At 42.5% G+C, this 25,068-nt stretch overlaps 1 long non-coding RNA gene across 1 annotated transcript in view; it reads left to right on the forward strand.

Moving 5' to 3' along the window:
- The window catches only part of LOC126100941 (uncharacterized), a 126,994-nt gene extending 102,227 nt beyond the window's left edge, over positions 1-24,767 (forward strand). Inside the window, exon 2 of the long non-coding RNA XR_007522232.1 lies at positions 21,960-24,767. This is a non-coding gene — a long non-coding RNA (uncharacterized LOC126100941). The remainder of the gene's footprint in view (positions 1-21,959) is intronic.
- Positions 24,768-25,068: the final 301 nt, after the last annotated feature.

The raw sequence follows: 25,068 nt of genomic DNA on the forward strand, positions 1-25,068 counted from the left end.
AGAAAAGTGTTAAGGGATAGGACAGACCCACCGTGGTTTAATAACCTTGTTAGGAAACTACTACATAAACAAAGAAAGTTTCATCACAGATTCAAGAGAAATCAAAACCCAGTAGGCAAACAAAAGCTGAACGAAGCGCAAATAGCCGGCCGGAGTGGCCGTGCGGTTCTAGGCGCTGCAGTCTGGAACCGAGCGACCGCTACGGTCGCAGGTTCGAATCCTGCCTCGGGCATGGTTGTGTGTGATGTCCTTAGGTTAGTTAGGTTTAATTAGTTCTAAGTTCTAGGCGACTGATGACCTCAGAAGTTAAGTCGCATAGTGCTCAGAGCCATTTTTGAAGCGCAAATGAGCGTAAGGAGATCGATGAGACAAGCGTTCACTGACTTTGAAAGTAATACTTTGTCAACAGATCTGACTAAAAACCCTAAAAGGTTCTGATCTTACGTAGAATCAGCAAGCGGATCGTAATTTTCTATTCAGTCACACAGGTAGCGTACTGGCACCGAAACGGAAGACGATGGAGACACAACCGAGTTACTGACTTCGGTCTTTCGAAATTGCTTCAGCGCAGAAGATCGTAATACAGGCCACCATTCAGTCATCGTACTAACGTCAAAATGGCGGATATTGAAATAGACAACAGCGGAACAGAAAATGAAGTACATCGTGTAGTAGTGGAAGGACATCAGGATCAGATGAGAGATAGCTGCAAGGTTCTGCAGAGTTTATGCAATCGAATTGCTCTCCTACTAACAGTTTATCGTAGATTTCTGGAGCAACGAAGGGTACATAGCCACTAGAAAAACTGCAGGTTATTCCTGTTTCAAGAAGTCGTAGAACAGATGCACATAATTGTAGGTTGATAATGCCCACGCACATCAGTTGTAGAATTGCGGAACATATTTTATGCTTAAGAGGTACGACGTTTCTGGAGAACGAAAATTTCCTCTGTAAAAATCAGCATGGGTTCTGCAAACACAGATCTTGCAAAACTTAGCTCGCCCTATTCCTCTGTGAGATCTACAGCGCTGAAGATAACGGCGCTCAGGTTGATGCCGTGTTCCTTGACTTCAGGAAGGTATTTGACACTGTCCCGAACTGATGGTTAGCGAAAAAAATAAAATAAAAAGGAAAGCGGTTACAGAGCATCGGACCAGATTTTTGCGACTGGATTCAAAACTTCCTTTCAGGTCGATCTCAACTTGTCTCTCTCAACGGAATAAAATTGACTGATGTGGAGGTAATTTTCGGAGTACCCCAAGGAAGTGTGGTAGGACCGTTGTTGATTACAATTTATATAAATGATCTAGTAGAAAGTGTCGGATGCTTCTTAAGACTGTTCGCATGTTGTGCGGTCGTTAGTAGGAAAGTAGCAACGCCAGAAGACAGTACCGATATGCAGAATGACCTGCAGAGAATTGATAAATGGTGCAGGATCTGTTAAGTGAAGATGAATGTAAATAAATATGATATATTGCGTATACATAGGAGAAGAAATCCACTACAGTACAAGCACACAATTGATGACCAATTATTGGAACCATATCTAACATACATTTTGTGATAAAAAGTATACGGACACCCCCAAAAACATATGTTTGTCATATTAGGTGCATTGTGCTGCCACCTACTACCAGATACTCCATATCAGCGACCTCAGTAGTCATTAGACATCGTGAAAGAGCAGAATGGGGCGCTTTGCGAAACTCACGGACTTTGATCGTGGTCAGGCTATTGGGTGTCACTTGTGTCATACGCCTGTACGCGAGGTTTCCACGCTCCTAAACATCACTAGGACAACTGTTTCCGATGCGACAGTGAAGTGGAAACATGAAGGGACACGTGCAGCACAAAAGCGTAGCTGCCGACTTCGTCTGTTGACTGACAGAGATCACCGACAGTTGAAGGGGTCGTAATGTGTAATAGGCAGACATCTATCCAGACCATCACACAGGAATTCCAAACTGCATCAGGATACACTGCAAGTACTGTGGCACTTTGGCGGGAGGTGAGAAAACTTGGATTTCGTAATCGAGTGGCTGTTCATACGCCACACATCACGCCGGTAAATGCCAAACGCCGCCCTGGTTGGTGTGAGGAGCGTAAACACTGGACCATTGAAGGGGGCTTGCACAACTTGTTGTCTTGCGTGGCACTCTCACAGCACAGGCCTACAGTGATGCTTTAACCACCTTTTTGCTTCCCACTTTGAAGAGCAATTCGGGGATGGCGATTGCATCTTTCAACATGATCGAGCAGCTGCTTATAATGCACGGCCTGTGGTGGAGTGGTTACACGACAATAACATCCCTGTAATGGACTGGTCTGCGCAGAGTCCTGACTTGAATCCTACAGAACACATTTGAGATGTTTTGGAATGCCGACTTCGTGCCAGGCCTCACCGACCGACATCGATACCTCTCCTCAGTGCAGCACTCCGTGAAGAATGGATTTTCGTTCCCCAAGAAGCCTTCCAGCTCCTGCGAGAGTGGAAGCTGTCATCAAGGCTAAAGGTGGGCCAAAACCATATTGATTTCCAACATTACCGATGGAGGGTGCCACGAAGTTGTAAATCATTTTCAGTCAGGTGTCCGGATACTTTTGATCACATAGTGTAAGATATTTAGGGGTAACCATCCAGAGCGACCTCAAGTGTAAGAAAACAAACTAGATAGTGTACTGAGATTCATACGAAGAATATGAAGGAAATTTATCTCGTCCAAGAAAATAGTGGCTTACAAAATACTTCTCGATCGATTCTTGGGTACTGGGAGCCTTACGAGGTGGGACTAATGGAAGGGACAGAAAAGATCCGACCAACAGAAGTGCGCTTCGCCAGAGCGTCGTTTGTCGGCGCGAGAGCGTTATGCAGCTCACCACACTCCACTGTCAGATGCTACAACAGAGGCATTGTGCATCACAGAGCGGTTTACTATTGAAATTCCGAAGAGTACGTTCCGGGTAGCGTTAAACAATGTATTACTTCCTCCCACCTACGTCTCGCGAAATGACCACAACGAGAAAATTGTAGAAATTAGAGCGGCAGTTATTCTTCCTATACTCCGTTCGCGAATGGCAGAGTGAAAGGGGAAAGGGGGGGGGGGGGGGGAAGCGGGTTGAGACAATAGTGCCGAAAGAAGCCTCCGTTTGCGAAGTACTGATGTAGATGTAGAGGCAATCTACTGAGTTATAGATCCGTATCATTAACATCGATTTGCGGTAGGATCTTGGAACGTGTACTGTGTTGCAGCATTGTGATATACCTCGTAGAAAACGATCGATCAACACACAACCAGCACTGATTCAGAAAAATATCGTACTTGTGAAACACAACTGGCTCTTTATTCACACATAGAAACAGGTGCTATCGGCAGGAGATCTCAGGATGGCTCCACTTATCTAGATTTCCAAAAAGCATTTGACTCCGTTCCTCAAAAGCGGCTTCTAATCGTGTAACCATACAAAGTGCGTGTGGAGTATCGTCTTAGTTGCATGATTTCCTGTCAGATTGATCACTGCTCGTAATAATTGACGGTAAGTCACCTAGTGAAACAGATATGATACCTTGGAATTCCCAACGAAGCACAAGAGACTTTGCGCTTTTCATAATTTAAATAAAAGATTTAGAAAACTAATTTAGCAGTCTTCTTAGATTTTGCAGTCGGAGATTTTACCCACCCCGGAACCGAATGTTGTGTTGTCCTCATCAGCATTTCACCATTATCGGTGCACAAGTCCCCGAACTGGCATCAAATAAAAAGTCTTGAGCTAAATGTCCTAAAAAGCCCCGATGTGATCTCCTGGGCAAATATGCCATACGATCATTACGTGTGCTATAGTTGTCAGAAGATCAAATCGAACTGCAGAAAGATTTACAGAAGATATTTGCATGGTGCGACAAATTAACTTTAAAGAATAAAAAGTTTGAGTAAAAAAAACTGTTAAATTCCTTTTACACTATAATCAGCCACTTCAAAGGTTATCAACTCAACTAAACACCTACGTATTACAAATACGAAGAACTGAAGTGGGAACCATGACGTACAAATGCTGTGATGAAAGAAGTCGAATCAAAGACTGCGTTTTATTTGCAGAACACTTAGAAGCTGCAACAGGTCTAATAAGCAGACTACCTACACTAACTTCCCCGTTCTTTTCTGAATTATTGATGCAATAAGTGATCCTTAGTAGACAGGACTGACTGAGGACATTGAAAAACATTCAGAGAAGGGCAGCGTGACAGAAAATTAAATTCAAGATTAAGAAGGGTAGAAAATGGTTTTTGCAAATTTTGCTGCGGGGTGACTTTGCAATTCAAAGTTAGCATTAGAAAAATTAAGAGAGAATGAAATTCGAAGAGAACTCTTTCTGGTGCTATAGGAGAGAAGGAAACATTGTGTGGTCTAGTGAGGAGATTAACGAAGGAGGTATATGAAATGTTTTCGCAGTTGCGAATATGGGCAACCATCAGCTGTATAATGGAATGATGACATTGAAAATGTGTAACGGACCAGGACTCGAGCCCGGATTTCCCCTTTATAGCAAGCGGTTGCCCTATCATTAGGCATTCGAGCACCGCTTTCAGCCAGATCGAAATTTCCCTCTGTCGTCAACCATGTGTCTACAGCCTGTGCTCGTATATCCATTATGTACAGAATATTCCAGTACAGGCGAAGGAACTTCGCATCGTACTTCTGAACAAAAGAGGGACTGCAGCATTGTATTTATCCGTCGAAACGTGGCAAGTGACTTAATTAAAATGTCTCTCCTGTATGGGGATATACGAGTGCAAATTGGAGACATGGTTGACGACGTATTGAGGTTTGGGTCTTGCTATGAATCGTGCTCGAATAGCCTTATCGTTAGGCGACCGCTAACGATAAGTGGGAAATCCGGGTTCGACTGCCGGTCCGGCACAAATTTTTACTGTCGTCATTCCAGCTGCTGCTTGTACATATTCGCAACCACGAACACATTTCATGTATTTCTTAACGGCTGTACTCGCCGCAGTGCCTCTTCCTTCCGACATGCATGCATGACTGAAGGAACTTTGCATCGCGCTTCTGCATTCGGATTGCGAACGCGCGTGAGTAGCGTTACTAGCTTGTCAGCTTCCAACAGCAGTAGCAGGTGAGTAATTCATACGGAAAGTAGTAGTTATAAACCGTGTACTTCATTGTCATGCCTTACTCCACTGAAGAGCGTGTGTTCACTGTTGAAGAATATGTGCGGTCTGAATCCATTAAAGTTGTTCGTGACACTTTTCGTGAAAAGTTTCCTGAAAGTAATATTCCTGCAAAATCAACGATTCAGGATCTAGTGAGAAAGTAGCGTTCGTCAGGCAGTGTTGTTAATTCAAAGAGAAATAAGGCACCGACTGTACATACACTTGAAGTTGTGGCAAACATTGAAAAAAGTTCCTACAAGTCAACAAGACGATTATCACAGCAATTTGGAATATCTCACAGGTCATGTCAATGCATCCTTAATGGCTTAAAAATGAAACCTTACCGTGTGAGTGTTGTTCATCAAATAAAAGAAGCGGACAAGGGTACGCGTACACATTACTGTAATTGGTTGCTGGAAAATGTTGCCGGGAGACATCTTTATCAGTTCCTCCTTTTTTCGACGGATGAATCTTGGTTTCATCTGTCGGGTTGCGTTAATTCACGAAACACAAGACACTGGGCGCAGAGAATCCTCATGGTATACTGCGAAAGCCGTTACGCTATTTAAAAATTGGTGTACGGTGTGCTGTATCTGGTAACAGAATTTTCGGGCCATTGTTTTTTAACGAAACTGTCAACACACATATTTTTTCATAATGCCAGGCCACAGTCGTAATATATTTCTTTAACGTCAGTACCACCATTAGACTGTTGTTTATTTATAGTGTTACATTTACACTTACAAAATCATGATTCCGGCTTCAAAGTGCATTATCAAGTGTAATTTTATCTTCAGCCGTTAATACTGGCACTTTGAAGCAGAAATCATGACTGTGTAAGTGTAACACTGTAAATAAACAACAGTCTAATGGCGGTACTGACGTTAAAGAAATGTCAACACACATGTTTACTTGCAATTCTACATTGAATTTTTTGCCTCTGTTAACTCCAAACGAAAAATATTTTGCATATTTCCAGCAAGATGGGGCAACTTCTCATACGTCGGATTTGTTCTATCTCGTATACATACTGATTTTACAGAAGAGAGGACAATTAGTAAGGGCTTGTGGCCACCCCACTCTCCCGATTTGTCACCATGTGACTTTTACCTCTGGGGATTTCTAAAGGCTAGAGTCTACCGCAACAATCTTCTAAAGGCTAGTCTACCGCGACAATCCCAGAACATTTGACACATTAAGGGGGGGGTAGGAGGTCAAACGGGCCAACTTGGAGCAGGAGAGGCACCACAGGACATTTTAATTTGCAGTGTCTATACTTTTACAAATAAATTCATAAAACTTTAACAGCATGACCAGGAAGGATTCAGTATTCATAGTCATAGCAGTGGAAGCTCACAAAACGTAACAAAACACATTTTTTTACATGTGAAGTTTCATGATTTTTTCACTTACTACTGGCTGCATTTGTTGCTATATGTGCACTTTTCTTTCTAAGCAAAAGAGATTCTTCGATGACTTTTACACAGCATACAAACCATAGTTACAGGTGTATGAAACTCTATAAGTTATTAAATTTATGAAAACAATGAATGAACTGTTACATTTTAAACTTCAAGTTTAGAAAAAACTGAAGTTTTATAGTTAATTATCTCAATTTTTTCCACAGTTTTTTAATAGATTTGGAAAATTCTAGACTTTCATTCACCTGTAACTACTGTTTCTATGCTATGAAAAATTGCTCAAAGAATCTCTCTTACTTAGGAAGAAAAGAGTACCTATAGTAACAAATGGAGCCAGTAATAAGTGAAAAAAATGATGAAATTTCACATGTAAAAAAAAGTATTTTGCTACGTTTTTGAACTTTCACTGCGATGAGTGTGAGTCCTCAATCCTTCCTGGTCATGGCGAAAAAGTTTTGTGAATGTATTTGTAAAAGTATAGGTAGTAGAAATTAAAATGTCCTGTGGTGACTCTTCTGCTCCAAGTCGGCCTGTTTGACGTCCTACCCCCTCTTAAAAAACAACATATGTCAAGATTTTCTTCAAAGAGTTCTGAAAAGTGTTTTCCTTAAAATGCTTCGACGTGCACAACTTTGCTGGGATGTTGGCGGAGAACATTTTGAACACAGACTTTAAATTCCTTTCTAAAATATGCTTATTAAACTTATAAAAGGAAATCTGTTACTTAAACTAGTTAATAATGAAACTGTGCAATAAAAATGTAAGAAAGCGATGATGTATGTTGATTTTCTTCATTCAAATTCCCTTCAACGCAGGGGCCGCTTTTATGTGCGCCACTTTGTATAACGAAGGAGATGTTGCTACAGATAGACTAGAAATAGATCCTTCCGAAGAAAAAGAAAACAAGGGAGACTAAGAGAGACAGATCGTAATATTTGCGCCAGTAATCCTGAATATGCGTATTTCAGAATATCATTCAAGCCATTTAACACCATTTTACGAAGCTTCCAGCTGGAGTGGACTCTATGGTGGTAACACCTGCACATACAGAGATGCGATTATGCGTTTAGTGCAGAACAAATGGGCCTATAGCTCCGTTTCTTTACTGCAGGTCATTCGTTTTAGAAATGGTGCGGAAGCCGCGGTGGCAGGACTCACCCTCCAGTGGGCTGCTGGGGTCGCAGCGCCGAGTGTAAAAGGCAACAAAAGCGGGCACGGGGGTGCTTACCCCAGCGTGAAGCGGAGCGCATTGTTTGCGCAACATTACTCGCTAATAAATACTGCGCAGGGGGGGTCGCGCCCGGTCACCTGTTGAGGGCAGGCGGCCGTGCAATGCGATACGCATCCCCAACCCCAGTACCCCTCAGGCGGGTTTTCAATATCGCGGGCCGTCAATGCGCCGCCACCCTCCCCGGTAGCCGTCTGAGCCTCCCGCGAAAACCAATCAAAATTTATTTGAATTCTCGGTGCAGTGACGTGTGCGGCGGTCAGAGTGCAATATAGCTGGCCGGTGTAATTAAAAAGCGGCCTGCAGGGGCGACGAGTGACACGGCGGATTCGGTTTCCTCTCCTCTCCCCTCCCCTCCCCTCCCCTCTCGAACTCTTACTCACGTTACGCGTCGCCGCTAATCGGCCCTTATTGAAATCTTTTTCCTTTCCACGACCCCAGCCGTCTGGGTGCAATGGGCGAAAGGCTTCAGACTTCAAGCTTCACAAGGTACCCTCTTTGTCGATAAATCTAAAGCTTTATATCGATAATAATTCGTTTCTCCTTGCTGTAGAGACATCTGCAGCAATTCGTTCTCTGAGTTCTACAGAGACAGAGACAGAGAGTGAGAGAAAGAAAGGAGAGAGAGATGGAGCCGAATAAGGACAGGTAGTAGAGTCCGCCGCGATTCGTAATCCCTCAAAACGTTTCACCCTTTTGGAGCATCATCAGATTGTGTAAAAGTTGCTGGATATGTAACCCACCCATCATACAATCATATAAAATGGAAACTGGACGCAACAGTAACCGGAGTGTTGTTCTAACACTGCACATTTTTATTAATTCCTGAGTGCCTTTAAACTGACCATCAAAGAGTCGAAACCAACCATTCCTTTTTAGTATCAGTATCCTCCTCCCCCCCCCCCCCCCCCGCCCACCCTTCCCATTCCACCCTTTCACATCTTATTCTCTACTGTTTGATCCAATCCTTCAGACAAACTTTTCAGACAATGCAAGGTAGAAGTATATCACTCACTCATCAATGACAACAGACTTTTTTCTTTTCATGTCGATTTCAGAGCTAGATTCAAGAATCACTGAGATCCGTGAAGTTGTGCTGTCTCATACAAAACTAAAAAGCCTCCCGGTATAGACCACTTGTCTTAAGACCTGTCTAATGATTCAGTAGCCACACTGTATTTCAAGCAAAGGTGATACAGGCAGATGAGAAATACAAGGTGATTCAGCTATACCTACCTGTGGGTTTTATGCAGCCTCCAACACTCTCTAATACAGGTTGTTTATAAATTAATATCAGGGTTTTAACGCTTTATAATATTTATTATATTAAACTTACAGTTATAAATGATATGTGAAATGAAAGAGCAACTCAGACAGTTTTACCAACAACCTTATAAATGTTCAATGTGAGCACCATTCGTCATACGGCACACATCAAGTCTATAGCCGAGTTCTTCCCAATCGTTGATAAGTGTGTCTTCAGTGATTGTAGCAACAGCTGCTTCAATCCCGTTTCTTAATTCAGGGAGGTCGGTTGATAGCGGAGGCACTTACACACGATCCTTGATAAAGCCCCAAAGGAAAACATCGCTTGTTGGTAAAACTGAGTTGCTCTTTCATTTGACATATCATTCATAGCTGTAAGTTTAATGTAACAAATATTATAAAGCGTTCAAACCCCGATATTCATTTATAAACACCCTGTACAATGTGAGGGATTTTCGTATTCTCTCAGTCACTACATGCAAACTATTAGTCCCACAGAAAAAAAAAGAATAGGACCATTTAATAGGAAAATTAATGTAGCTAAATTCAGTACTAGAATACGTTTTCACGGGAGACCACGGGTTTCTAATCATCAAGAGAAACGCATTTGAAGGTAATTTTTTTAAAATCTTTCTGGAATAATTCGAGAACTATGGCCTCCAGCGAAAATGTATCCCAGTACAAAATGGAAGTACATTAAATTTCTTACAAGAATGTTCTGCTCATTTTTTCTGTGATATTAACAGTTTGTGCTTAGCGAGCGAGAGAATGTGAAAAAGTCGTGCGTGGTTCTTGAAGGCGTAGCGAGTTGTGTAAAACCCGTAGGTAGGGGCAGGGGGTTTATACAAGGGGTTTATACAAGGCAACACTAGTTTGCGGATAATAACTATTTCCTGAGTCCTGTCAACGCGCTTAAAGCTACCTTGCACCGATGTCGATAGCATGTGAAGTTCACACCAATGATTACAGGGCAAAAAAGGTAAGAAAATTGTCTTCTGAAAAAAAATTTGTTTTTCATGGTCGCCTCACGCTTCTTTTTAATCGTTGTTAGTAAGCGAGAATTTTTCAATATTTGTAAGTGTGTTGTATCCAACGTTCCTTTCGGAGGTTTTGATCTACGCTGAAATATTCTGTTCTTGATTAGTATCACATATAATACAAACTAGTTTCGTAGAGCTACTTTTATAAATTTCGTTTGTCACCTTTGCGCTTGGATTATCTTGTCTAATTTTAACTGCCAAACGAAAACTGAGTACGACCAAAATATTTTATGAATATGGTTTATTTGTGCTTTTTATACTGTCGATCACGACTGAATTGTTTATGTCATCACTATCGACGTATTTGTTATTTGTCACGTGTCCTAATGTAACGCAATCTGCTCGTAATTTTTATTTTATAACTCATTATGTTCTGGAATTATGAGGAAAATGTGCAGTAAGAATGATACAGTGACATGAAAGAAGTATACTGCGTCGTAAGACATTTTGCTGCGAATTAGACTACGTCAACAAGGACACGAAGAGATATTGAAGAAATTCATCTTTGTCCAATAATAAGACTGTGGTTGTATAATTGAGTTGTTTAAATGTAAGACTGGCATTTCACAAATTCAAAAATTTCTGCTTCTACTTAGCACTCCTCCCCTTCTGCCGGTTTCGTGACTTCGATGTGAAAAAATCCAATGTGACTGGGACTTCACAATGAACCTTAGGTCCCTCGTTGCTCACTTGACTGCATTTCGGAGAAACCTAAGGGTGTAGTCTTTGTAATTAGAATTCCTGGCAACCCAATGCTGCAGAAAGAATATCCCTTCAAGTATCTGCCTACTTTGTTATAAATCGTGAAAAGAACTAGATCGGCAACACAGCGACTTCAGAAGAAAATGAAAGTTGTTGGACTTTCCCTGACACTAAATAAGTAACTGGGCTGTTTCAAATCCGGCCATTGTATAGTTCGGCTTTTTCCATTACATTACCAGTAAACAGAGAATCAGTCGGAGGATGCCAAATTGTGAAATTTTGGGTGGATTTCCAGCCTCCTTATTTGCCCTTCAAAAAACAAAAAAAACAAAAAGTTAGGTCAGAAACGGAGTCTTGGATCCTTATTATTCCATCCTCCCGAAACCTTTATTAAAATGAGCTACTAGTCTGTCTATATACAGTAATAGCATATTGGGTTCTGATGTAGTAAACATAACTGCCTTAATACTGACATAAACAGAGTAATATCACTGTTTACATTACACGTCACTACTGAAGTTTGGCTACATGAGTCAATATTAAGGCAACTATATTTAATACATCAGCAAACAAAATGCTACAACGAATTTTTGGCCAGTGCCAGAAAATGGTAAACATAGACGGAAACTAGAAGCACATTTTAATAAAATTTATACTGCAGCTGATGGTTGTGGAACACCACTTGCCAAAAATATTTCAGAACCTACTTTTTATCTAGTTCCTAGGGGTATACGTCGTAGACGATACTATGAAGGCGTAGTGGGTGTTTGTACATCAGATTATGAGTGCTAAAAACGTCTTTCTTCGGTGTATGCAGTAAGCGTACAATTTTTTATGTTTTGCTTATCAGCGGCTGAATTCTGTTTGTGTGGAAGGTTTTAATGAGGATTTAACAATTGAGAGAGAAAGAGAGAGAGAAACACTACCTCTTAGCGAATGACGTGTTGTGCTGAAAACGACTTGTGACTGAGTTGTTTGGGTACGCTAAAACTGTGATAAGGTTATAAAAAAGTGCAGGTTTTTAGCGGTTTCGACCGATAGAACATTTCATTACAAATTTTCCGCAACAGGAACACATACCTCGATAATGCATAAAAATTCATTGACTTCGTGGTACATTGTAAGGAACGTGGCATGAAGTTGTGATTACGTGAAACAGGAAAGGAGGGTACGTGTAAGCCTATTAATTCCAACATTAGAGAAGCTGGATGATGAGCAAAACGTCTTCGTATTCCATGTTAATAATAAATCTGTTCAATAGATAATTTGTGAATTTAAAATGTGTTTCATTTATTATTTTATTTGAAAACTATTCTAAGTGCATTAATTGCACTTCAGTAGCGGCAGATAGACCAGTGCTGCGACTAATGGCGCCGCGGAAAAAATTCTGATGAATTCCGGGAGCCGGAAATGTTTGGGAAACACTGCATTAGTTAAAGGTGTCTCTTTTTGTACTCTTAAGTGGTACGTGCACTCTATCTCGGTGGAAATATTCAGGATACAGCGATATTTTTGCAACAAGCGATCAGTAGCTGATTTTTCCAGGATAAGAATTTACGTCAATTCGGAGCTATCTATTATACATGTGTGTACACCCAGTAACACATCGATTTCAAAAATGGTTCAAATGGCTCTGAGCACTATGGGACTTAACTTCTAAGGTCATCAGTTCCCTAGAACTTAGAACTACTTAAACCTAACTAACCTATGGACATCACACACATCCATGCCCGAGGCAGGATTCGAACCTGCGACCGTAGCGGTCGCTCGGTTCCAGACTTTAGCGCCTAGAACCGCTCGGCCACCCCGGCCGGTCACATCAATTTATTTTAGGGCAGCCCAACTTCTTTTTTCATAAATTGGAAGGCCGCCTGATTTTAAATGTGGAACTGATAGAGCCTCTTCTGTAGATGTTCAATAACGTTCTTCTCGAATCGGCACTTGAGGTGTAATCACATGGAGAGAAGCACCCCCTAACCCCCGACGCATCCGTGTGTTCGCCACGACAAGCCGTGACCCTGCGCCCCCGGGGAAGTATGTGCTGCTGCACACCCCAACATGAGAGGGCTGATGTTCGCATTTTCCGCTCAGCGGGGGCCACTCCAAGACTAATATTGCGCAAACAAAGCGACTGGGTTCGCGGCATGGGAGGGGTGATAGCGGAGGGGGCGAATATTGCACGTGTCGTCTCCCCAGCCGCCGTCTGATCAGCTGCGACACACCGCGCTCTCCACAGTACGCTGAGTGTCGGCTAACTGCTCCCCCTGTCTGCCACCGATTCTACCGATACCTTGCTGCACAAGAACTGTTCACACGACTCACAGATGTGCCAGCCAGCAATCAAGTACTCAAATACAATGAGTTGATAAAAGTCATGGCATAGCGATATGCACATGCGAGGTGTGACAATAAAGTAATGAGACTGCTGTGAAAAAAAAATGTTGCTTTCCGTTTTAGTCAAGTTTAGTGTTGTCCCCTTCAAAGTACTTCCCTTCTGATTGCACAAACTTTTTCCAGCGCTTCTGCCATTGATGGTAACACTTCTGGAACTCTTCTTCTGTAATATCCTCCATGACCCTCGCCACAGCTTTTTGGAGATCTTTTGTTGTTTGAAAATGGTGTCCCTGGACCGCCGTTTTGACTCTTGGAAATAGAAAAAAGGCGCACGGAGCGATATCTGCTGAATGAGGTGGCTGTGGTAGTACCGAAATTTGTTTTGAGGTTATAAATACTCTACTGACAGAGCAGTATGGGACGGTGCATTATCGTGATGCAGAATCCAATTATCAGCAGTGTTGGCACGGACGCGTAGAACTCTTTTACGATGTCTTTCTAAAATTTCTTTGTAGTAATATTGGTTAACTGTTTGTCCAGGAGGCACCCATTCTTTATGAACAATTCCCTTGGAATCAAAGAAGCACAGAAGCATGCATTTCACTTTCGATGAACTTTTTTTGGTCTGGGTGATCCCTTTGAGCACCATTGCGAACTTTGGCGTTTTGTCTCTGGATCGTACTGAAAAAACCAACTTTCATTACCAGTGATAACACAGCTCAACAATTCTGGATTGATTTCCGTTTGCTCTAACAGATCGACTGCCACATTTTTCCGTGTTTCTTGCTGTTGTGGTGTGAGATTTTTGGGGACCATTTTTGCACAAATCTTTCTCATACCAAGATCTTCAGTTATTATTAGACGAACCGTTTCTCGATTGATGTTCAGTTCTTCTGCAATCATTTTCATGAATAATCTTCGACCAGATCGTACGAGTTCATGCGCCCTGGCCAAATTGACATCCGTCTTCATCTTCAACATTCGTTCTGCCTTCACTAAACATTTTATGCCAACGAAAAACGTGAGCTCTTGACATAACCTCCTCTCCAAAAGCCCTCTGAGGCTTACCGTAAGGTGTCGTCACGTTTTCACCCAATTTAACGCAAACAGAAATGGCATACCGTTGCGCAATATTATGGGGTTCCATTCCCTTGACGAGAGACACGAACACGTGTTAACGTATTACAGCACAACTCACGACTGACCATTTGCATCGATGTGCCGCTTGGACTAGAAACAGCTTGAAGCAAAGGTCAAAGATATCGTGCCTACGCAAGCCTGCAGGGTTGCCACGTCTTGCAAAGAAAAGCAGTCTCATTACTTTATTGTCGCACCTCGTATACAAATGGCATACACAAGGGGTAGGAGGGCAGTGCATTGCCGGATCTATCGATTGTAGTCACATGACTCACGTGAAAAGGTTTCCGACTTGACTATGGCCCCAAGATTGGAATCAAAAGACTCTGAACGCCGGTTGGTCGTTGGAGCTAGACGTATGGGACATTCTATTTCTGAAATCGTTTGGGAATTCAGTATTCCGAGATTCACAGCGTCAAGAGTGTGCCTAGAATACCAAATGTCAGGCATTATCTGTCACCAAAGGCCACGCAGTGACCGGGGACCTTCACTCAACGACGAGGAGCAGCGGCATTTGCGCACAGTTGTCATTGCAAACAGACAAACAACACTGTGTGAAACAACTGCAGAAATCAATATGGGACGTACGACGAAGGTATCCGTTAGGACGGTGCGGCGAAATTTGTCGCTAATGGGTTATGGCTTCAGAAGGCAGACGCGAGTGCCTTTGGTAACAGCACAATATCGCCTGCACCGGCTCTCCTGTGCTCGTGACCATACCGGCTCGACCATCGACGACTGGAAAACCATGGCCTGGTCAGATGAGTCCCTATTTCAGTTGGTAAGACCTGACAGTAGCGATCGCGTTTGGCGCAGACCCCACGAAGCTATGGACCCATGTCGTCAACAAGGTACTGTGTAAACTGATGGGGGCTCCATAATGACGTGGAGTGCTTTTACATGGAACGGATTGGTCCTACTGGTCAACAGAACCGATCATAGACTGGAAATGATTATGTTCGACTACTTTGAGACTATTTGCAGTCATTCATGGACTTCATGTCCCCAAAAAACTAAAAACTAAACTCCTCCCGAACAGGCGATCAAAGCCCAACGGTACCGGCCGGCCACCGTGTCACCCTCAGCCCACAGGCGTCACTGGACGCGGATATGGAGGGGCATGTGGTCAGCACACCGCTCTTCCAGCCGTATGTCAGTTTCCGAGACCAGACATGTTCCCAAACAACGACGGAGTTTTTATGGTGACAATCCGCCAAATCACCAGGCCACAATTATTCGCGATTGGTTTGTGGAACATTCTGGACAATTCGAGCGGGCGACTTAGCCACTCAGATCGCCGACGTGAATCCCATCGAATATTTATCGGAAATAATCGAGAGGTCAGTTGGTGCTCAAAATACTGCACCGGTAACACTTTCACACATATGGACGGTTATGTAGGGAGCATGGGTCAACATTTGTGCAGGGGACTTCCAACGATTTTCTGCGTCCATGTTACATCCATTTGCTGCACTAAACCAGGCAAAAGGATGTCCGACACGATACAAGTAGATACCCCATGATTTTTGTCATCTCAGTGTAAATGTGGCTCAGTGTGTCGTCAGTTCATTGTTGGATTGTTGGCGTACCGAGTTAAGCGTCGGTTGGACTGAGAAACTTCAAACGGTGGACGATAAGCGTCGATTGATGAAGCCAACTACTCGATCGTGGGCACGTCTTTTTAATTGTTCTAATAAGAAGAACGCCCCCAACGAATTCCTGATTTTGCTCATCTTTCGCACGATTGTAGTAATGCATGCCGCTGTAGTACAATGTTCTTCTAAACTTTTTGGAGAAATCGAAGTTCTTGGTTTTACAAAGATAGCGTCAGCCACCGAGCAGCAGCATAATGCGCCACGAGCTAAGGCGGCGCACTACGAATCTTCATGACTGAGCTCGATTATCATCATTTCGTATTGCTTCCTGGTCTTCTACCAAACATCTGTATCACCACAACTAAACACTTTTCTTCAGAAAGAAACAATAATAGTAATTATCCTGATCATCTTTGTCGTCGTCGTCGTCGTCGTCGTCGTCGTCAGCAGCAGCAGAAGCAGCAGCCGCGGCATCAACACCTCTGCTATTCATTTCCAAAATAACTAGACTCGTTGTAGTGGTTCTGGTGGTTCCTGCCACGTGACAGGATCGCAGGATGGGCAGATTTGTAGTTTTCCGTCCGAGCTGGTTGCATCAATTCTGCTGCTCGATGACTGGCGCTCCCTGTTGGTATTCAACAGGCTCGCAAAACTTTGAACTTCGATTTCTCGAAAACGTTTGAGCAGGACATTGTACTTCAGCAGCACTCGTTACATAGAACTACGTCCGACTGTCGTAGGGAAGGATGAGTGAAATGACCGACACATTACTTGATTGCTTCCCTCGTCAAACGAGACCTCACTCGCTATTGTATAGGACTTATTCCTGTTCAGTCACCAATGTTTAATGCTTAAGCAGTATAGATGTCAGTATTTCACATTTTAATCCGTTGAATTTTATATTCACATTTAAGGGCAGAAGCTAATTTGACAGTCGATTTGCTTGCTATTTACCATAAGAAGATGAAGATGTTGCACTACTTTCCAGATTTAGTGAACTGTCCTATCGGTTTCCTGAATCGTTAAAAGCTTAACACACTGTCAGGGTGGCATTAACATTTTATTTTGTGCAAGTAATTAGCCAGCAGCACTTTTCTGAATGAATGTTTCAGCCAATACTACGTCATTCTACTTTAGCAGGTGTTGTTACGGCACAGCTCATGTTTACAGTTTTTCATTCTGAATTGTAATGACAGTTTGGTCTAGTGAAAGTGACTAACTGTACTAACTGTAGTCTGTCCCTTGCACAAGCATTCTAGACTACTTTGCCTACTCGCGGGAGACGCTCGTATTCAGCAGTTTTGGTGACGGTGGAAATCAGATGTTCATGTGTATTGGAAGACGGGTTAATGATGTCTGCCGGCCGCTGTGGCCGAGCGATTCTAGGCACTTCAGTCTGGAACCGCGCTGCTGCTACGGTCGCAGGTTAGAATCCTGCCTTGGGCATGGCTGTGTGTGATGTCCTTAGGTTAGTTAGGTTTAAGTAGTTCTTAGTTCTAGGGGACCGATGATCTCAGATGTTAAGTCCCATAGTGCTCAGAGCCATTTGAACCATAATGATGTCTCATTGGCACCAAATTTCACCACTGTTCTACCCAGCATCATAGTGGATGTGTCACACGATGGGTATATTTCACCCCTTATTTTGACGCCTCTGCGATAGGGTCCAGAACGGCGACACCCAGGGTTGAAATGACGCGGTTTTCTTATACAGGGTGTAAATTTTAAGTTGACGGATCAGATTAACTCGAAAAATAAGGTTCACACGTAAAAATGTGTAGAATCCAAAGTTGATTATTTTCGAGGGGGACATCTGCTAGTCCTAAAATTAGCCCACCACCCCAGCCCCCTGGGGTTGGGGTGGGAGGCAATTTTAAAATTTCAAATGCGAACCCCCATTTTTTATTGCAGAATCAGATTCTACATAAAAAAACTACGTACATTTTGTCTTAAGCATTTGTTTTTATTCTTGGTAGTTGGCGCTGTAATTCAAGAAAATCTTAAAGGGGAACACGTTCATCTTTAGCTGGCGAGTGGGTTAGTCTCTTCCTCAGTTAGTCTTTTACTTTGTTTACTCTGTGAGTAAGTAGGATGTTTGGTTAGTTAGTTAGCTAGTCAGATAATCTGTTGGATATATAAAGTTGTGTGACCTCATGACCACGAAACAAACAAAACGTATCCGAATCTGCGGAAAAATTAATATTTGGATCAACATTTGTAAAGCTGTAATTCCTCTCTCTCAAACCCCACCCTATGGGGGCAGAGGAAGAGTTTTAGTTCTAGCGAATCAAAATTTACGAAGTAAATAAGTATTTTTTATCTATCCGTAACCATTTGCCACTCAAAAATGAGAACATGGATTTCCTTGAATCACAGCGCCAACTATCAAGAATCAAAACAAATGCTTAAGACAAACTGTACGCCGTTTTTTTATGTAGAATCTTATTCTGCAATAAAAAATGGAGGTTCCCATTTGAGATGTTAAAGTTTCCTCCCGCTCCACACCCAGGGGGTTGGGGTGGCGGGATAATTTTAGCACCAGCAGATGTCCCCCTCGAAAATAATCACCTTTGGATTCTATACATTTTTTCGTGTGAAGCTTATTTTTCGAGCTATTCTGCTTTGTCAGCTTAAAATTTACACCCTGCAGGTGGCAGAGGAAAACACTTGACACACTGCCGCTCAAAATCGACCCGAAAAGGCATCAGAGGGTGGCATAAAGGGAGTCAATGAAATCACACCTTTCCTTGTCGCGTTGATTCCCACACATCGCGGTAAAAACAGGGCGACATTCTTGACTCCTTTCATGCTGCTGACACCCCTAGACTTTTTAACCTCTCTCGGCATCCCCACTGAACGTGATGGCACCCCTTTAGAGTGCAGCGCGACCGCTGTTTTCGCTCTCGTGTATTTAATGGAACCGTTAGGGATCGTTCAAAATCATTCGACAAAATTTGAACGTGAACTGAAGCAGCAAAGAGTGCTTGTGCGTTTTCAGCCCTCTTGTTTCAAGCCCTCCTGCCGTGTAATCACGGAGAGGTGCGACACTAGCACATATGTGAATACAATGACAAAGGGTTCTTCTGAGACTCCCACCCGTTTGGCAATATATTCTGTAGCACCTGCCCACATTTATTGAGGACTTTGAAAATGTGCCTTTACAGAGGAAAACTGTGAATTAGATCTACATGTCTGTTGACTGGCAACCACTTTACACCCTTTTGATACCAGTTAGCTGCCTCCAGGTTTTAGGACTACTTCGTAGGTTTTCACTGTAAACGCACACATTTTTAAAATCCTCAGTAAATGTGGATGAGTGCCACTGAGGGTATTGCTGAAGTGGTGGGACCTATTGCCATTGTTTTCACGCATGTGTTCTCACCCTTCCGGGATTCCGCTACAGGAGGGCGTCAAATGGGAGGGTTTAAAAAGCATAAGTATCCTTTGCTGTTTCAAATTACTTTCAAATTCTCTCAGTTGATTTTGAACTGTCACTAGTTGGTTTCATACTGTACACGTGAGCAAAAATTGCAGTCGCGCTGCACTCCAAAGGGGTGCAATCACGTTCAATGGGGATGCAGCCTCACAATGTCCTTAGAGAGGTGTTGTTACGTCCAGGGATGTCAGCAGCGTCAAAGGTTGTCAAAAACGTCGTTCTGTTGCTTGTCACACTAACATCTGCCTGTTTCGACCCCGAAATGTAAGGATGTATACGCCCATAGGAAAGAGGAGTTTCATTTAAGCCCTTTCTGATGCCACCCTCTAACCCTTTTTTTTGTCGATTCTGAGCGGCGATGCGTCTGAAATCTTCTTCTCGGCCACCCAGAAGAAAAGCGCGTGAGTTCAATTCTGGGCGTCACGGTCTTGGCCTCGATCGCGAAGGCGACAAAGAAGGGCTGAAATGTGGGCAAGAGGGGGTGCGATGACCTTCGCATGGTATGACACATCCACGGTGTAGCTGGTCAGAACTGTGGTGCAATTTGGAGACAATGTGACGCCGTTAACACACCTTACACTTCAGAGCTTCTGAACTGTAGCCTTTCTTTCGCATGTGTCGACACTTTGCTGTTTGAAGTGTCGCCGAGCCCGAAGGTGACGTCACGGGTTGCCATGCTTCTGTACCATTACAGAGGAATGTTGTGGGCACCTTTGAGTCAAATTTGAAACTTACATGCCGCTGTGGGAAACACCTACCGGGTTTCGAAAAAGTTATCCTTTAATTTTGTTGCACAGTATATTTTGTTTGTAACGCTTGTTTCCCGTATTTTCTGAGACCATTCACTGCCCTTTAGAAAGGTAATGAAACGAATCAAAGTTTTGTGTATGGTAGCTTACTATGAAGAATCACTGCGATGAATGTCGATAAAATCTGAATTACGTGTTAGAGAAGTAGTATTAACTGAAAATTTGTCTGCACTTCACTACACTTCTTGCGTCATACATCAGCTAACACTTACTTTCCCAATAACGAAATGAGATTTTGGAGGGGATATTATGGCTCCTAGAGCCATATATGTTACATGTATAATCAGTGTAATATTTGGTGGTACGAACGTAGAAGTAGAGGATGATTTAGTGAGCTGACGAGCTGTTCCGGCGATTTAGAAATATCATGTTAAATTGGGCTACTGAAGTTTGTCAAGCTAAAGATAAGTCTCTTTTCTTAATTTCTTTTACGCTGAGAGATTAGTTATACACTAATGGCAACTCCCTACTAATTTGAATATTTTGCCTACGAAAAACATTTCATAAATAATGCGCACTATTTTTTTGCTTACCCACTTATTTGTCAATACCTCTTTACAGTCTTTCAGTATACTCTCCCTGCTTCTCTATGACTGAATCCCAACGTCTCGGAAGCTCTGTTATTCCATCCAGGACACCACTTCTGTACATCTGTCGAATGGCTCAGGTAAAGATGGTAGAAAGATTTTCCAGAAATAGATAACGACGTCCACGCATAGGTTTTGTCAACTAGAGGAACAAGTAGAACTCTAATGGACTTATTTGGGGGGTGTACGGAGGATGCGGCAGCACTTCCCATCCATATTCGTGCATTTTCGTGGAGAGTGAGTGTTCCAACTTCGAGCAACTGAGGTCGGGTTTTGTGCATGAAGTTACCATAGTACACTGCTGTGATACTTTTTCCACATGGGACTCTATCTGCCATGACGACTCCTTGGCGATCATAAGCAAAAATTATCATTTAACTGAGCTTTGATTGGGCTCGCCGAAATTTTTCTGGACGTGGAGAATCTGAAGCTCTCCTCTCATTGGACTGTGATTTCAACTCCGGTTCAACGTCTCTAATCCACGTTTCATCAATAGCGACAATTCCACACAAGAATCCTTGATCTTCACGGTCGAATCTTTGTTTGAACAAGGTTGCAATGTCCAGCGTTTCTGCTTCTCTTCAGCAGTCGAACACTGTGGGATGCATCTCGCAGGAATTTCTCTCTTCTTCAAATCGTTTTCCAGAATACAGAATACTGATGGGAGAACTCCCGTGGCTTCAGAGAGTTCCTCGAACTCGCACTGAGATCTTCTTCAAGTGCATCTACCACAAGTTTCACAGTTCGTTCATCTGTTGACGTTTTGTGTCTTCCGGGCCTTGGATTATCGTCTGTGCTCATACGACCACCACAAAACGATTAACCCAATGTGCAACCGTACTGCGCTCAAATGTAAACACGCCACTAACTTAACTTGAGGCATTGTGGATTTCTGTCGGGTTTTTGCTGCCTAAAGTTTAGATCTTGATATACGACCTCTGGTCTTAACAGTCACAATATCCGAGACACGTGTAGGTTCCATTTCCACCTTTCGACAATTTTATGTTAGAGTACAAAGCATAAAAACAAAAACACGTCCTTCTTCCTCAAGCTCCGGACTGTATCTGCAATTGTTGTTGTATCAAACAATCCACAGTAATACCAACCTGTGCATTATTTATGAAATGTTCCTCCTATATGTTTGTTAAGAGAGGAGGGCAGATGCACCCCCTCACTTCACATTTTGGAATCCAAGTGCTGCAAGGTCTCGCTAACGGTGTGTGCTGTCGTGTTCCAGGGCTGGAGGCGCAGGTGCAGGAGTCGTCCAAGGACCTGTACTGGTTCTGAGGCTAGGCGCGCCGCTGGGCTCCAGCCGGCGCACCCACAGCCCCAGGACCTCGCCTGCGCGTGCTCGCATCTGCTCCGCTCCTGAGGACGGCACCACCACAGCCGAAACCGCCACACCGTAGCAGCCTCCCACAGCCGACTCCGCGGGCCTAAGTGTCCATCCAGTACTCGGCGCACGGCACGCGGCGTTCCTGGACATCAAGTGTGAATCTCTTCCAGATCTCGAGCACTGAACGCAGCTAACGGTCCTTCTGTTTAGCCGTACATATGTGACATACGAATAACACAGTGGAATTCAGACTTCTCAAAAATCATCTGTAATTACATACTTGTGAAAGCCTAGATTTCTGATATTTAATAGTATTTCAGTCAAAGGTGGGAGCTGTGGTGTCGAAGACAACCGCAAAAGAGTGCAATAAGAGACTTCACACTTAAAATTATGATATCCAAACTACAGAACGACAAAAGAAAGTTCATTGCGGTATTGGTGACTACAGGCCAGGAGAATTTTTCTTGAGTCACAGGACTTGTACAAGCAAGAAGCACAGTGCAGGATTAGCGCCTGTGTAGAAATGAAGTAAATGGCTCTCAAGCATTTCACTTCGAATCGAAATGTTTGTCGCAGCCGTGTAAGCAATGAGAAATGTAGGACGTAATGTCTGTGGTGACAGTGCTGTAGCCTAAAGTCTGAATTTAATGAAGAGTATATTTAAAAACGTGACGCAACATTCTTGTGAGAAGGCCATTGTGGAATAAGCCAAACTAATCTGATTTCAGATGTCGTGTATCTTTGTACCATTTGAGTCGTGGTGAGGTTCCGCAGAAACCTTCCGTTACATGTAGCAAAAGTTAGGTATTTAAAATATTAGGCGTGCAAATATATAATGTTCTGGCGTGATAATTTGCATTGAAGACTATTTTTACGTTTTCAGATAGCAGGTAACCACGTTATCAAGAAATATTGTGACGAGTTGGGTCAGTCATTGTTTGGCGGGTGTGCCTGCACAGGTTGTTCGTCACACAGATGCAGCAAGAGTTTTGTAAATAGTTTTTCTCAAGACAGATGTAACTAACAAGGAGGCATTTTGATCTCGCAGGTGCTTGCGAGTTGGAGCTGTGTGTGTGTGTGTGTGTGTATGTACAGACGCCACGAAGCTCTGACGTACTAAATGTGCGGCTGCTGTTGCCCGCAAGAACTGCTTACGATTTTCTTGTGTAAATAGTATAATATTCGCTAGTGGAGATCCACGTGACCCAAATGAGAGTAGCAGTTGCTATGTCTGCAGCTGATCGGCAGCACAGAAAAAGACATTGGAGTTTCGTACATAGCCGTTGTGAGTAGACTGTTTTGTAGTATATCATTCACCGTGTGCCACCATATGGTTCTGCGCTTTCCTCCATGCCCTGTTGTATTAAATAGAGCAAACAAATATGTATTCCTCGTAATTTAAGGCTTTCGCCGGGAGATCGTACGAGAAGCCAACCTTTACGATTAAGTGGATAAGTGTTGCCACTATTTCCATGTTAGGAATATTATATTAATGATTATTTCACTGTAAACAGTAAGGCTACTAACACATATGTGCAATGATACTGTTAAGAACGTTTTGTGCTGCGACTTTTCATAATTTATTTATCGATTGAAAGTTTGTTGTATTTTTCGTGCTGTGCGACATAGTAGAAATTATTTTTATCGTTTACTGTCTTTGTAATAATAGAATTAATAATGTACTTCTTTTGTTCAGCGAAAGTTGCTTAACGCCACTGCTACAGTGGCAACAAATATTGCGTAAGATGAAGCTATTTCAACGAACTATAAGAAAACGCTGGCATCTTTGAAAACATTTTAGTTTGCTTCAGTGTTAGAGATTATTTTGGAAGTTGGCAAAATTTTCGACTGGTAGTAAGTAAGTTATTACCGTTTATAGTGACATAAGCACTAATATGACTGACGCAGATCACTTGCCTTGCTCTCCAACATAAGTATATGTACAGTACGGCAAGGCAGTTAGCGAGGTGCTGTTTCAGCGATGGCAATGAAATATGAACCGTTCTTGCAGCTTCTTACCAGCTGTTCCAAAATAATGTTCTAGGCTACATACGGATGACTGTATAGTAACGGAAAATGTTTGGCGTAGATTAAGCGTCCTCTAATGATGATACTGTACGATGTTTGTCTCAGTAGTAGCCTATACTGCCTGCAGAATTATACTGCATTGTATTTAAACAGAGATTCGCTTGGGGTACATTGTGTTATGGATGGGATTTCATTCTCATTGTAGATGCTCTACAGTGTTGGAGGCCTTTAATTTTGAAGAACTGGATTCCAATCCTGAAATTGCACCTAAGGCCTGTTGCAGCGGCGAGTGTTCCAGATAACGGAAATACTAAAATTATGTTCTCATTAGAAACATTATAAAGCAATCACTCTACTGAAATTTTAGTTGTTAAAGATGGTGTGTTAAGGTTACGGAAGCTGGGAAGCTCACTGAAACAGCAAATCAAACTGCCCGCCACTTTAACAGCGTGCTTTCGATTTGCACTCAGTTTTCTCTTAATTAGGCGGAATTATCGACTCATCATTATGCTCTGTATGTGTATATTTCTTTATTATATATGTATCATGCAGCGTTCGTATGACGTATCACTCATAGACACCGATGTGTAAGTAAATGTATGATAGTTATAAACGTGATTTTTGAATGTGCCATTTGTTTCTTGTCATTTACGTTGCAAGTAAACAATTTATTGAAACTAAGTTATGTGTGCTTTTATTAAATGTGCTTCTTCTGCCCCCCTCCCCTCCCCACCACCCATTCTACGACTGCAGTTATGAAGCTTCTTGCAAGCCCAAAATTTTTATTATTTGAACTCACTGTTAATCATCAATGACTTTACTTTTTATGCTTCTTGGACAGTGTGGTATTTTATAACTATAAATGTACAAACCTAATTTCAATTATACGTAGCAAAAGATCAACAGCGTTACATGAGTAAAGCTATCTTTAGTCATAATCTCTGTAAAACTGAGTAAAATGGGCTATTTATTTTATTCGTGT

This window comes from Schistocerca cancellata, chromosome 9, assembly GCF_023864275.1.
Source record: "Schistocerca cancellata isolate TAMUIC-IGC-003103 chromosome 9, iqSchCanc2.1, whole genome shotgun sequence".
Lineage (NCBI taxonomy): Eukaryota > Metazoa > Arthropoda > Insecta > Orthoptera > Acrididae > Schistocerca > Schistocerca cancellata.